The following is a 16,009-nucleotide window of genomic DNA, read 5'->3' as shown; positions in this document are numbered from 1 at the left end:
GGGGGCTTATAAAGTCTACGCGTTTCGAACTCAAATTAGTAAAAGAGTTCTCATCAGGACGGGGTCTGTGAAAGAGAAAAAGGAAAAAAGCACTTATTGGTTTGCTGTAACATTCTAACGCTACACTGCCTTTTTCTACTGCCAGCCTCTGCCTCTTACCTCTCAGTTTGAGTAGACACCAGACGACGTCTAAGTATGTCCAGGTAGTCAAAACATCTATCACAAAAGAAACACACAAGATGCCTTCAATTACTAAAACCTATCCCTTTGTACCACACAGTCATCATGCCAGCATATCTCAGTCAAACTTACGTGATATAAATGACTGAATCCTGCAATTGTATGCCTGTCAAGTAAAATGAATCTGTGAAGCCTGAAAGATGCGCGGGTGCTCCCGGCGGCGGAGCGTGAGTCGGACTGTGGTCGGCGGATCTGGGTTCGCCCTTAAACCAAAGGATCAATCAGTGTGTCCGTGAATATGGCCCGCGCTGAAAAGAATGAAGATCCGAGTTAGTCCGTGGGGCCTGGGTCAAGGGTCTGTCCGTTAACTGGTATATGCCTGGGGTTTTGCAGGTTCTTACCTCCATTCAATCGCGGCAATGCGAAGCAGTTTCAGCTTCGGCGTCCTCGCTGTGCGCTACTTCCTGGTCCGCGAAGGATCCTGGGGGACGTAGTCAGTGTGCTGTTATCTTTGTTTATATATTGCAGTGAATGAGCTTGGCTCGAAAAATAAAGAATTGTGTGCAATTGGAGTATGGACATCATTCTTCTTGTAATTTGGAAGGCTCTCGTGCTATGATGTGTATTTTTGTTGCGCAATAGCTACAGGCTCGATTGCATGCGCTCCGACTGTTATATTTACATTGTAAAGTCTGACACGTGCGCTTGCTTAATACATCATGAGATTGTGGACCTTATTCTGAAATCCTCATATGTGTGTCGGATTCATAAAGGAACTTGATGAATTTTTGGCCATTGGTGTATGGGGATTGTGGAAGTTGTAGTCCGTGTTTGCCCGATGTCACGTGAGGTCGTGGCACAGTGACTTGATGACCTAATTGTCTGGCTCAGGCCGATGTGTCCATGGTTACAGATACTGTGTAATGTTGGTTAATTTACTCGCAATTGGCAATGGATATAGGCATCAGTATATATGTTATTAATAAACATGATGACAGAAGACCTTTGTCGTGTATTCTGTTGTAAATTCAAAGTTTGAACATTTCTGACATCTCATTCAGTCCGGAAAAAGCTGTGTTAAATTTGACAATTAACAACGCTTCCATTTTTGTTAATTTTGCCTCCAGGTCACCACCTCTGGCATAATTTTCAACCTTTGCGATGACTGTCCAATTTAAATCTGTATCTTTGTGTTGTTTTTCTTGCCAATGATTCACTAAAGGTGCCGTTGCCACATTATTACGAATCCTTGATTTATGTTGCTGTATACGGAGGCAAACTTCTTGGTTTGTTTTTCCAATATATGCCAGATTGCAGGGGCATATAATTCCGTACACCACGTAGCGTGATTTGCAGTTGGAAAATGTGTCATGTTTCCAACTAAATTGGTTATATGTGAAGACTGTTCCTTCTATCGTGGTGTCGCAACATGTGCATGTCCCACATTTGTGGTGTCCCCGGATCGGTGGTAAGTTTAGCATAGTCCGTAAATCTGGATTTGTCTTTTTGGGCAAAGCAGCTCTTATCAATTGATTGGCAACACTATGATTCTTTTTAAAGGCGAAAAGTGGTTCCTTTTTGAAAGTTTGATCCAAATTCCGTAACAGATGCCAGTTTTGTTTTACAACTTTTTTCAAAGCATTAGAGTTGGGACAGAACGTGGAGACAAAGACTAACCTGTCTGTTTCTTTTTTAGCTCTTCTTTCCAAGAGGGTATCGCGTGGAGTCCACCATGCTCTTTTTGCTGATTTCTTTAACAATTTTTTCGGGTATCCACGTTGCAGTAAAATGGCTGTAACATTATCTGCGTGTTTCCAGTATTCTTCCTTACATTGGCAATTTCGCCTTATCCGCAGATATTGCCCATATGGGAGGTTGTCTTTTAAGCTCCGTGGGTGATTACTCTGAAAGTGAAGAGCCTTATTTCGGTCAGTTGGTTTTTTATGGAGTGTTGTTATTAACTCACCTTCACAGGGGTACACTTCCACATCAAGAAACGGCATTTTGTCAGCCTAATATTCCATGCTGAATTTAATTGTTGGTACCCTGTTGTTGATCCAATCATGGAATCTTTGGAGTTCATCTTTTGGTCCAGACCAGATGAAAAAAATATCGTCTATATAACGATACCAATGGGATATCCATTGTACATAGGGGTTATTCTTGTAGACAAATTGCTCTTCATATTTTGCCATGAACAACACAGCACAGCACAACACAACACACAGTCCCTCTTATAATACATAAGGTCAGAAAATAACATTGACAAGTAATATCCTAACAGTTAAGAATAACATCTCTATATTTGCTCAGAGCATGTCTGTATCCTACCCCTGTTCTTCACTCTGTACACCACTGAATCACATGCATGCTCACTACAGCCATAACTCATCTGACCTGCCACTTCACCCTCACTTTGCTGTACCAAACCTTCAGTTGCACCAACACTCTGTTGTCTCACTTCAACTCCAGTGTCCACTCTACTGCCCTCATCACCAGAAACATTCACAACTTCCCACTCTTGTGCAATTTTGTCAACCTTTAAAAAAAGATCTGTCACTTTTATCACTACTCTGCACGCAATTTATTTTATCTAAATTTGCCATATTTTTGCATTTAGGAACCCTTCTAACGTTTCACACTTTACCATCTTGCATAACAACACTGTTGGTAAATACTTTAATGTTCATCATTGCCTTACCATACTTGGGCTCATCTTTGTTGAGTATACTAGGTTTGTGAATCCTCAGCCAATCTCCCACAGCAAACATGGGTTCTTTAACATTCAATATGACATAAAACCATTCTTTAGTATGTTATGTTATGTTATGTTATGTTATATTAATTTATTATGCGCACAGATACTCCAGCCAAGGAGCGTCCCGGCGCAGAGACAAGGTAGAACATAACACAACAGAAAGAATAGAAAAACATAAAAGCAGCTAAAACAGAAATGTTTTTATAGCCCTCCGGAAAGTCAAGAGGTCCTCCAGCACGTATTCCTCTGCTTCTCTTCCACTAAGCTGCTCACACTATCTACATACTCCTGCCTGCTAGTACTACATCTTTTCCTGAACCATAATGGACACAATTAGGAAATCAGATCTCTTCATTTAAGTAACTTGAATAGACTAAGGGGCATATCATCAAGGCGCCGCAGCAAAATTATCGCCGCTTTAGCATCCGTTTTCGGGCAAAAAGCAGTGATAATTTTATCGCATTATCAGCAAGGTCACGCTATCACGTGAATCTTTGCCTTAGCACCCTTTCCCTCAACTCCCAGCTTTGCATCTCTAATGAGATGCAAAGTGGGCGTTCCACACAAAAATATGTGAGAAATGTCGCTAACCAACATTTCTCCTATCAACAAACCTCCCGCTAACTTGCATGGTGATAAGAAAAGTAGCCCTAACCGCGCTTATCGCTACTTTTCTTACACCTGCTTTCAATCTGACTTAGCCATTATATCCAATGGAAGGTGGATATAATGGCTAAGTCTGCCTTGCCCTATCAACAACTTATCGCCAATCATTGTGCGATTATCCCTAGATTTCCAGCCATAATCGCACATTTGGCAGCTAACTCTGGAATTGTTATCGCTTTCTCCGCGAAAAAATTAAGCGAGAGCCGGCGATAATTATCCTAGCGCTAAGCGAGTTTAGTGATACTTATCGCTGGTTGTTGCTGATATGCCCCTTACTTCTGTAACAGTATGAGGTGTAATGTGATACTCCACAATTTTGTCCTTAACACATTCCTCCATTGACAACAGCTCTTATGTGCCTCTACCACAAAATCTTTCAAAACAAGGTTGAATCTCTCTAGTAACTGCGAGGTTACATGGTGTATTCCACATTGAGAAAACTCTCCATTTCTCTCGACTTAAGCTGAGTTTCAGTATCTGTAATTAAAATATCAGAACATCGTTCTCTAGCAAAAGTTCAATTTCTACCTGAGTAGTGATTTGTGCAACACATTTTACTTCCGGCCTCTTGGGCTGATAATCTAACATCACCAAAGCAAACCTAGCTTCTTGAGGTAAAGAAGAAAATGACTAGAAATGTCAAGAGCAATTTTTCCACAAAAATATTTCTGTCATGCAACAGGTTTCAAAGGTGCAGGGTTAACCTTGAAGGTTTACTCATCATCAACACATTGATCACACTCTCTTACTACCCTGTCGGCCATCCTGTCCATACCTGGCCACCAAAACCACATTCTGATAAACCTCTTCATAGCTGGCATGCCAATATGCTCCTTATGAGCCAGATGCAAAATCACTTCTTGTAGGTTGTATGATAAAGTCATGCATTATTTAACCATGCGTGCCTCTACTATGCTGCCTAAACCACAAATGCATCTGAACAACACATTCCTTTACAACCTTCCATCTCACAATTCCTTACCTGTTGCCATAACCTCATTTCACTCTCTGCCCACTTCTCCACCGTAATTGCATCAAAAGTCCCAGCAACTACATCTTTTATAGTAGAAATCATATCCACCTCGTTCACACTCCCACTTACATTCATATCTGCCAATCAGGAAGGTAGCCTTGATAAGAAATCACACATCACGTTGCACTTTCTGGGAACAAATTCATCTTTAAAACACTCTACACTGATAGCCTAGAAGTTAATCTGGAACCGACTGCAGTGGCGTTCCCCCCCCCCCCCCCCCCCTCCACCAGGTGATAATCTGTTCACCAGCGGTTTGTGATCCGTCCTCAATGTGAGTTGACTTCTCCACTTGTAATTTTTTTAATGTTCAATGTCCGACACGCACGCCAACAACTCTTTTTCAATCATTGCATAATTCCTCTTAGTATCATTTAAGGTCCTGGAAACAAAAGCTACATTCACTCTTCTTTACCACGCATCTGTATTAATACACAACCAAATCGATTCAAGCTAGCATCCACAGTAATGATACATTCTTTGTTTAAACAGAAAGGCTTCAACATAGGTGCCTACACAATACCTTTCTTAGCAACCCCTGTTGCTATTTTTCAGATCAAACATATACCACAATTTTCCTTGTCAGTTCCCTCCAAGATTCCATTTTCGAGGCAAAAATTGCAATGATTTCCTATAATACTCACACAGCCCTGTGAATGAGAGGAAATGTACTCTTTTTCTTCGCGCAGGAGCTTTGATGATAGCATCTACAATAGATTTCTTGGGCACAAGTCCATTACTAGACAAAGAATAGCCTAAATAATCCAAAGTATTGTGGAACAGTTTGCATTTTGAGCTCCTGAGAGTCAAACCATGTTTTTGAAGTCTTCTACCAACTTCATTAATATGTTCCAAATATTCTTGTTCATTCTTTGAAAATATCAAAATAGCACCTTGGAAACACTTCACAAAGTTGCCCACATCTTTGAAAATATGAAGCATAGCCCATTGGAATACTGATGCTGCAGAAGCTATTCCAAATGGCATCCTTTTGAATTGATATGGAATCTGCAGTGTAAGAAATGCAGTTAAATGTTTTGAATCATCTGAAAGTTCAATCTGGTGGTAGGCAACCTTAAATCTAATGTGAAAAATATTTTAGCACCTTCAAGGATACAAACCACTTCACTGATATTACGTTAGGGGAGCCAATTTATTACAAGATCAGCATTTAGTGCTCTCAAATCCATGCACAATCTTAGCTTGTGATCTGCCTTGCATGCCAAAGCTATGGGAGACACCCATTCAGATGACGCAATCTCCTCAATTATGCCTTCATCTACCATTTTATTCAACATATTCTCAAGTTCTTGTCTCACATTAGTTGGTGCCCGCCTTAGATTTTGTTTCACAGGCATCACACCTTTCTCAATGTACATTCTATGAGAAAAGTCAGCCAGCTTCCCTAAACTGTCACTGAAAACCTTTGGACATTTCTCAGTTATGTAAGATTCTTTACTCACATCGGTAATAACTGACACTGGTTCTATACTTCTGGGATTCAAAACTATTTCCAACTTCCATTATTTTATCCACCCTGGTAGATTGACTTATTTTTCAACCACAAATAATTTTATGTTGGCACTCCTACCTTTACATTCAATGTTGACTCATTCATAACCAGCGATATAAACAGTGGTACCATCAAAATGTCAGCAATTATATCAGAACTTCGTAGTTTCTTAAGATCCAAAACATTTTCAAACTTCTCCATAAAGTAGTTATTTTTGATGCTGGTACAGGGTGAGCCAGAATCAGCCATGAGCTCCATTTCAATACCCAAGATCACAACTTTACATTTAGGAGGTTTTCTGATTAGCAAACTCTCCTTACCAACAGGAATCATTGGTTGACAACACAATACCCTCCATTTTCTTCCCACATTCACGCCTATGTTTGAAATCCTCATTTTTAGTAATACATTCAACTTTCTCTCTCTGCGGCATGACTTTTCTTTTTACATCCTATACACACACGGGCAAAGTTGCCCACATGTCCACACATCCACATTTTTTACACTCTTTGCCTGTTGAAGGGCACCATGCAAGAAAGCAATATGATTACTACTACTGCATCTATAACATACACCAACCTTCTCAAATTTCTTCCCAGAGGTCCCATTATTATGGAGAGCATTGTTCACTCTACACACATCAATTTTATTCACACAAAACACTTCTTTAGGACTATTGACATTTACACTCATACTAATTATCGTAGACATCCATTTTTCTGATTGCTCTACTTCCCTAGCAGTGGCAATAGCAACCTGCAATTTGGGAACACCCATGACCCGCAACAGTCCCTATATTTTTCTTGCTTCCTACCCATGGTGGCGCATGTTGCAACATTAGTAAATGCCTGAGAAAAAAAAATCTCATCAAATGTTTTTTCACATATGCCAACCATGGGATGTCAAGGCCTTTGTGACACACCAGACAACCCTCAATTATATTTTGTGTTAACAATGCCTCTTTGTTTTTCCAGATGGACAGTCACAACAGAGGGGGCAGGTTCAAATTTGATCCCCTAAGTAAATTAACCCCGGCTTGTTATGGCAAATGATATGTGAAGTAGAAAATGGAATGGATAAAAACTTCTGACAAGAACTATTTTCCTCCTCCTGGATAACTGGATGTAAATATTCATATAAAAAGAGTACTATTTTTCAAATTCAGTATCGACTTCCTTCATTGAGTGTGTGCCTTATTTATCGCCTCTTAGAGGCTCTGAGAAGTGCATGCCTCACTATCAAGGCAAGCAAGTGCCAGATAGGGCACAGGAAGGTTGTATACTTGGGCTACCTTGTTGGTGGAGGCCAAGTTCAACCTGTGCAGACCACGATGCAGGCCATTCTGGACTGGGTGGCTCTAACGACCTAGACTCAAATTAGGGCCTTCCTTTGCTTGACTGGATACTATAGAAGGTTTGTGAAGAATGATGGCACCATTGTGACACTACTCACAGAACTGACCTCCAAAAGAATGCCCAAAATGGTGTACTGGGCAGTGAGCTGTCAAAAGGCTTTTGACACTCTGAAGGAAGCATTGTGCTCTGCACCTGCTCTAAAAGTTCCAGATTTTGCCAAGCAATTAATTGTGCATACAGATGCCTGTGAGCATGGAATAGGATTGATCCTATCCGAAATTAGTGGCAATGGTCAGGACCAGCCAGTGACGTTCATCAGTAGAAGGCTATTCCCCATGGAACAGCCTTGGAGTGCCATTTAGAAGGAGGTCTTTGCTGTGGTCTAGTCCCTAAAGAAGCTGAGACTATACCTGTTTTCTCTCACTTCCTTGGTCAAACCAACCACAGGCCTCTCAGATGATTAATGCAAATGAAAGGTGAAACTCCCAAACTAAGTCCCGTTTAGCATTACCCTCTCCCTCAGCATTACCCTCTCCCTCAGGGCCTAAGCCAACTGAGCAGTTTGATATCTTTTCTCCCTCTGCTGAGTCCGACATCCTAGCAGTATTGGAGGCCCTGAAGTCAGGGTCCCCTTCTGACCCGTGCCCAGCGAGAGTCCTTGGGGGGTGGCGGATATGGTATGTAAAGAGGTTACTCAGATTGTTAATCTCTCTTTCTCCTCTGCCACTGTTCCGTCATGTTGGAAGCAAGCAAAACTTCTGCCGCTACTAAAAAAGACCGGATTGGATCCGGCCGCTCCATCTAGCTATTGACCTATCTCATTGTTGCCAGCCTTGGCCAAAGTCTGTGAAAAGATTGCTTTCAGGCAATTAGACCATTTTATTGAGGCATCTAAAGCTTTACACCCGGCTCAATCAGGGTTCCGTGCTGCCTATAGCACTGAGACGGCGCTGCTTGAAATGTCCGAGGCGATTCGGGAGTGTTTGGATGGAGGTGGCAGAGCGGTTCTGATTTTATTAGACCTCTCCGCCGCCTTCGACACGGTGCCCCATACCCTACTCCTTACTAGATTGGCTGCCGTTGGCATCTCTGGGTTAGCTCTTGATTGGCTGACGTTATTTTTGGATGATAGGACGCAGCAGGTCTGGATGCCACCCCATGCCTCCCTGCCTAAGAAACTCTCAACAGGTGTCCCTCAGGGGTCGACTCTGAGCCCCTTACTTTTTAATGTTTATCTGACGCCTCTGATTTATCTGGCCGAACAGTTGGGGGCAAAAATAATGGCTTACGCAGACGACACCCAACTTCTGTTCACCTGGCCAAAGGATAACTCGGACACGTCGACTGTTCGGGGTTGTCTCTTATCTGTTTTTCATTGGCTAGCACTTGCTCAACTTAAGTGAAATGAAGAGAAGTCCGAGGTTCTTTTTTATGGCTCTTTTCCGGACAATTTAAAAAATCACCTGTGGCCATAAGATATGCCCTGCCCCAAGTCCATGGGTGGCCCTACCAAGAACTTGGGGGTCTGGTTTGGAAGCGATCTCAAGTTTGAGGACCACATTAAAAAACTCACGTGTGTGTGCTTTGCGACTCTCAAAGTCCTATGTAGGTTTTTCCCATTGCTCCCGAAAGAGTCCAAGGAGACTGTATCGCGTGCTTTAATCCTCTCTAGGCTTGATTATGCGAATGCCCTGTTTAGTGGTTTACCTGTGTATTTGATCCAACGGCTTCAGGTTATTCAAAATGCGGCTGTGCGACTTTTGTTTAATCTGCCTAGAAGGTCCAGCGTTCGCTCTCACCTACGCAGCCTCCATTGGCTTCCGGTGGCTCACCGGATTATGTTTAAAATACTGGTTTTCTCCTACCGAGCGATCCATCAGCTCGGACCTGGGTATTTGAGGAAGCGGTTTACCCTGTATGTTCCGAAGCGCTGCCTCCGTTCGGCTAATCAGTGCCAAGTGACAGTTCCTAGATTTAAGCTTACCAGAGTTGGAGGCCAGTCCATTTCAGTCAGGGCTGCCAGGGCCTGGAACGCTCTTCCGCTTCATCTTAAGGCGCGCAATCCATCGCCAGCTTTAAGAACGGGCTGAAAACCCATCTGTTTAATATGAACCTGTAACCCCCTCGATATCTTTGCCCTTACTTCTCCGCGCCAGGATACTTTTTAGTAATAGAGCGCGTTATAAAAGGTTTTATAACATAACATAACATAACTAAGGTGGTTCATATTCCTACAGGGAATGGACTTTGAAGTAGCACACAGACCTGGGACTGCCCATGTCAAAGCAGATGGCCTTTCCATGTTCTTCCACTTAGATAATGAAGACTCTGTAGGGGAAGGTTAGTCTCATCCTCTTTCGTTTGAGGGGGGGTCATTTAGGAAAGTGACTCTTTTGGACATGGTTAGTCCTCTATTTTTGCCTGGAAAATGATGTAATTTCAAATGGTAGTGCGCAGTGTCTCTGCCAACTAGGTCCCCTATGCCAGAAGCTCTTTCCACAAACTGTACCTTTTGTTTCCCAATTAGCATAACTTCAGTACCCTTTATAAGTCCATAGTAAATGGTGCTCCTGGTACCTAGGGCATTGGCATTGAAGAGGGACCCCAGGGTAGCAGTACAATTTGTATTACCCTATGGTCTCCTCACCAAGGCCATGCAGGCTGCCATTGCAGACTGCACGGCTTGGTGCAGACAAAGTTGAAGAGTTGACATAGCACTAACCCTGGGCGTAGTGGGCGTAGTGGGGCTTCGCGGAGCTACGTGAAGTGGGCGAGAAACTACGCCCACCTCCGCACTCCGCGTAGCCCCACTACGCACCGCAGGCCTCCCTCCCGCCCTCCCTAAATACTTTAAATTAAAAGTGTAAAATAATTAAAAGGCACTTACCTTGCCCGCCGCTGCCCTCCGCGTCCCCGGGGCTCGCTATCTTCATTGCTGCCGTCTTGTTTACTAATGCGCATGCGTGGGCGGCCGCGCATGCGCATTTTTTTCGTGAGAAATGCGCATGCACGGCCGCCTTGCCTTGTTTGTTGGTGCATTCTCAGTTTTTTTTTTGTAGCCGGCATGGGTTGTGATGGCGATGTGGGGGCTGGCATTGGAGTGAGCCATGTCTCAGTGATGTAGGTGACATCTGGGGCAAGGGTGGAGATGCGTCCCAGACCTCGGTGGCCTGTTTGCAGGGTGATCGGACATTGACCAGGAGGCAGTTGAACCTGGGGGAGGGGGTCGTAATTTGTGGTGGGGGTGATGTAGTTTGGCGGGTCGTTGATTGTTTAGAAGCGGCAGTGGACCCAGGTAAATGGCCACTCTGTGGTGCGTTGCGAGGCGATGCAGCTGTTATTGTCGCACGACGGGCCCAGGGTGTGGAGCTCTGTGGCTGAGTACCTGTGTGATAACAGGGGGTTAGGGTTCATGCTGCTGGGCACGGTCCAGGTGCAGACGTGCGCAGGTGGGCTTCTTTTGGCGGGCTTCCTTCAGTGCTGGCAGCACGGCCAGTGTGCACGTGCATGTGCAGCTGAATGCCCGCGTTGTGGCCTCTATTACGCAGCCCTGGGAAGGGCTGTGAGGGGTGGGTCAGTGGCAAGGATGGCGCAGGTGGGGCTGGTCAGAACTGGCTGGGGCAAGAACACGGGTGAATGCGTCAGACACACCAGGAGGCTAGTACATTAAACAAATGCCTCATGTGAGGGACACAAAAAAACAAATGGTGACACTTGACTAGTTAGGACAACAGAAAGAAGAAAGGTGAAACAGTGGTTAAAGTCACGGCAAAACGGAACCCAACACTGATTGTATTCATGCATGCAGAAACAGACCCAATTGTGGTGCACTATATAAAGAGGCGGGTTTCCTACAATAACCAAGGTCGTTAATGTGCAGAATGAACAGAAGGGCAGCGAGCACACACACCTGCTGTACCGTGTGCCTTATTTGATCTCCTTAGAGAGTTCACCATTTTGGCTGAACCTCACTCTGGCCCTTCTATTATTGTGCGTAGGAGCCAGAAGATGACCAAGAGGCGCCTCCACCCCCATAGCCGATAGGTATTGCCATAGCTTTGACCAGTTTACACATTGAAAGTAATGGAAAGTTCCAAGAAAGCTAAATATAGTGGGGTACATTTCGCCACAGTATATCTGCCAAGTATCAAATTGATTTTCAGACACTGCTCTAACGTCCCTATATGCTTGTGAAAGCCATAGTAACATGGGCTTAAAATCTTATTCTCTTCCACCCACTCAATAATACTGTAATATAGAACCCTCTTATAATTTTTGTCTGGGATGTCTATCAGGGAGATGGGGCAGTATTTCTGCAATTGCATGTAAACAGTGCTTAATTTGTAAAATATGAAGTCCAGGTGCTCAAATGTTTCTCAGAAACAACATCCACTTCTCCCGGCTTCACCACTTTCTCCATCGGTTCGCTCACTTCCTCTATTGGCTTCACCGACATCCTTTTTTTTTTTTTTTGAAAACCTTTATTTAACATTTGCACATATATACAAAACCGGGCCTACAACCCCCAGGGCTGGCCGCTAAGCAGTTCAACATATTATCACAGTCAGTTTCAAAGCAATTGTCCCTGGGGATCATAGTAGCTCAGATTACCAAATACAGTGGTCGGGAGTGCAGTTCGATGCAGAACAGGATAGGAGGTTTTCATTTTCAATATAAAATAGAAAGGATCAGGTATCATATAGTGTCTTGGACCATGGGAATAAGGGCGAACAGGAAAACGATGCGTCCATACCAAAGTCGCTACCCTAGCAATCAACGGCGTTTAAACATGCGACATCAGGATAAACAGCACATCATCAATATCCACACCGTCCTTGCTGTCCGCCCCCCAGCACCCAGGCCCCGGAGAGGTCTAGGCACAGGTATAGAGATGAGGTTGCAAAGAGAGCCGAACCCACTACACTAACCCGGAAAAGAAAGGAAAGAAAGGCAAGAGAAGAGAAGAAGAAAAATAGGCCATAGAACAAAGACAAAAACGAAACGCCCACCCCCACACCCCCCCACCCTGCACCCCTGCAAATGACTACGGCCACCCTCCACGCAGCGTGCCTGTCGCCCAGCAACCAGAGCCCGAAATATAGAAGAAAGGGAAAGAGAAAAAAGTAAGAAAGCCCCAATCGAGAGGGGAAATCGGAGGAGGGCATAACGCTACGGACTCCCGGTCTCCTTCCCCCAACCTAGCCAACCCTGCCCTGGAATCTGTTAGGACAGTGAAGCAATCCCGTCAACCATAAATTCACCTCGATGAGCCCAAACAAAGATCTCAACCCTGACCCCTACGATCAAATGTACTGAAGTCGATAATTAAGGGAAGTCCCTTACACACAATGTCCCATAAGTCGGCAGAACAGGAGCGCAGAGATGTTGATTGCTGGTACCACCATCGCCCCTCCCCATCTCCGAGGCCAAGCTTCGTCTCATCCGCCATCTTGAACGACCGGTGGAGGAGGGGGATAAACAAAGTCCAAAACCGCATACAGTACAAAGTAGAGAATACCACAGTGGGGACGTATAAATGTTCCGAAGGGTGCAGGATCAAAGGTTCCAACAGTTCAATCGGGTGTCCAGGCACACTCCAGTCTGGCAAATCCGACACAACAGGGGCAAACACTGTTTCCACCGCCGGGTCTAAATACACCTCCGAAGCATCCATTGCATAGTGGGCTGGCTGCCGGGTCGCAAGCGTCGAGTCAGGGTCCGGTCTCGAGCCTGTGACTTCATCCATCGCAGACAACAAAGCATGAGTCCGAGCTTTGATAGTGCCCTGAAGCGCCATAAGTGCCTCCATCACCGTTAACAAAGACGGGCCAGATCGTACCCGCTCCTTTAAACTTATTCTGTCCGCAGGCATGGTGACCCCAACGGAGAGGCGCCTTCTCCGGGGCAAATTGAAACGGAGCAGGAATAAGCTAGGAGGGAACGGCGGTCAGCAAGCAGTGGTACGCGGCGAGGCGCCGATCCGGGGGGCTCGGCGTTATGGATGCCGGATCCCCGGTCGGGGACCCTCACAAGACAGTACCTTGCGTCAACTCGTCGCCTCACACGCTACAGGGCACCAGGCAGCTGATGGTAACAAAACAATCGGGAAAGAGTTCAAGTGAACCGGAGACCGGGCCCAACCGCATGCAGCAGCCCGTTGTTGTTCAGCTCGGACCCGGCAGGGCCAGCACTTGAGATCCCGGCCTCCCCGGCAGATTAGGCCTCAGTACGTTCTTCGACGTATCTTCGCTCCACGACGGCGGAAAAACTCTGGGATTGCACCACTGGAGTGTGGGACGGATCACCCACACGGATCCGGTTCAGGAAAGCAGGATTGTCAGCAGGATAGTGAAGTGTAGGACGGAGGTCAGCGGAGCCGGGAGACTAAGCGGCCATCTTAGTTGGTGTCGTAGCTCCTCCCCCTTCACCGACATCCTTAACTGGCACTACTGATAGCCAGATGTAATACCTGATCTGAATTTCTGCACAGGAGCCTTTCTCAAGCAAGGGTTTGATAGGAGGCTCGCCCGCCCCGTGAAAAGTTTGAAAAAGATTAAATTAAAAGTGCATTTGAAGCACAATTTTGGAATACATTTTCTAAAATGACTAAGGCATTGAAAAGGGGAAAAGGAAATATTCCAGTGCTCTATGTGCTGATTTGAGGAAAGGACAATACAGGGAAATGTTCAAAGGTGCTTTATGTTCTCATATACACACATATCCCTAACGCACCATAAGCGCCCCATTTTTAAAAATTACCTCTGGTATGCAAAGACCAGAATCTGGCTTGTGTGACCCTATACTATGGGTGCCCTCTCCTATGCCAAGAATTTCCTCACTTATGTCAGAACCAGGATTTTGTCATGGGTTGCCCCACTTACCAAGAATTATATATCCAATATGCCACGATAAGTATCTATACGCCAAGGGTGCACGTGCCCATTAGTCAAGAATTGCTTCCAGTATGTCAGGGCAGGATTACAATCCCAAGCATAATACTCTCACACTCTGTTATACTCATATACACACACATACACACTACGTGAACATACTCTCACATATGCTCAAATTCTCACACACGCTCATGCTCTCACACTTTTTCTAAAACACACTCTCACTTTCATGCATATTCCCACTGACACTCCTCTTTTTTCAATATGCATGCGTTTTAAAAATACTTGCCCTGCTGCTGCTCCTGCTATATCTGTTAGTGAAGCTTGGTAAAAACTTTCCTCTACACACTATTCGAAACAAATGGCCTTTTTGCTGTTTTTTATGCATGATGAGAGTTGAATATTACACTGTTATCAAATAAGTGAACCAGATTTATATTTGGTTGTATATACGGATCAAGGAGTAACGATGTAGATAGACTAGACTACTTACTACATTACAAACACAGCTTTCAAGAAATCTTATGTCCAGTGTGACTCCTTCAGACATTATTGGATTTTTAACCAGCAACATATTTAATTTTGGGATTAGCAGTCACTAGGCACAAGGTTTAAAAAAATCTACAAGTCCTAGTGTGTAACTCTTAGGTGCCAGGAAAGCCATGACTGGACTAAACGTGTTACAAAACACCATGGGCCTGTCAAAGAGTTTAAAAAAAATTAAGTTTCTGCTTTTGATTTTCTTTGAAACAATCAGATTAATCAAGCAGTGAAATGTCAGTGCCTGCATTTTATGCGCAGATGTTCGAATTCCAGTGATAATCGGTAGACAGTCACAGTTTCCTAAAAGCATGTTCAAAACATTACTACTCATAACGATAAAAACATCCTTATTGTGTGAACCCTAAGTCATAACACATCTGCAATCTCAGTTTTTCAGTTGTCACATTGTATAGCAGCAGCAACTATCTGTTCTGAGTTGCTAAGAAAGTCTCACTGTTGGCACCTCTGTTGCCCTGAAGGACCTGGAGTTTGGTGCACTTTTATAAGCCCCTGAGCTGAAATGTTGCTGGTGCTCGAGGACTTTGCCCCACAGTAGTAGTCGCACATGACTGATACAACAGTGTGACTACGGGCATGGGGCAATAACACTACACTAATGCAGTCAGAAACAACTGACTACTGCGAGGGAGGGACTTAATGCAGTCAGAAACATCTGACTCCTGCAAGGGAGGGCCGGCCATACAGCCTAACTACTATGCTAGACTACTACCTGACATTGCGCAACACTAAAGGCGTATTTGTTTCTCTTTACTTTTTTTTTTTACATCAAAGAAAGGTAACTGCTGTTATAAATTCATTGTGTGTATGGATTCAGCGTTGGTGGCACGTAGAAGCAAAATGAAAGTTAAACTAATTTGGGTTCGCGGGTCCAAAAGGGCCTCACGCTGAGCCAGAGCAAAGTACCAGCTTTCATCGACTTGCTCAGCTCTTTTAAAATGTATTCTGATGCAACTGGAAATACGAGATGGAATCCTTACATCAGCCCCAAATGTTTCAAAACGAGAATCAAGTAAGAAAACTAGATTGGGCTGAACTGGGTGCTGGCTC

Source organism: Lissotriton vulgaris, chromosome 8 (genome assembly GCF_964263255.1).
Source record: "Lissotriton vulgaris chromosome 8, aLisVul1.2, whole genome shotgun sequence".
Taxonomy (NCBI): Eukaryota; Metazoa; Chordata; class Amphibia; order Caudata; family Salamandridae; genus Lissotriton; species Lissotriton vulgaris.
This window is presented reverse-complemented; position numbering follows the sequence as displayed.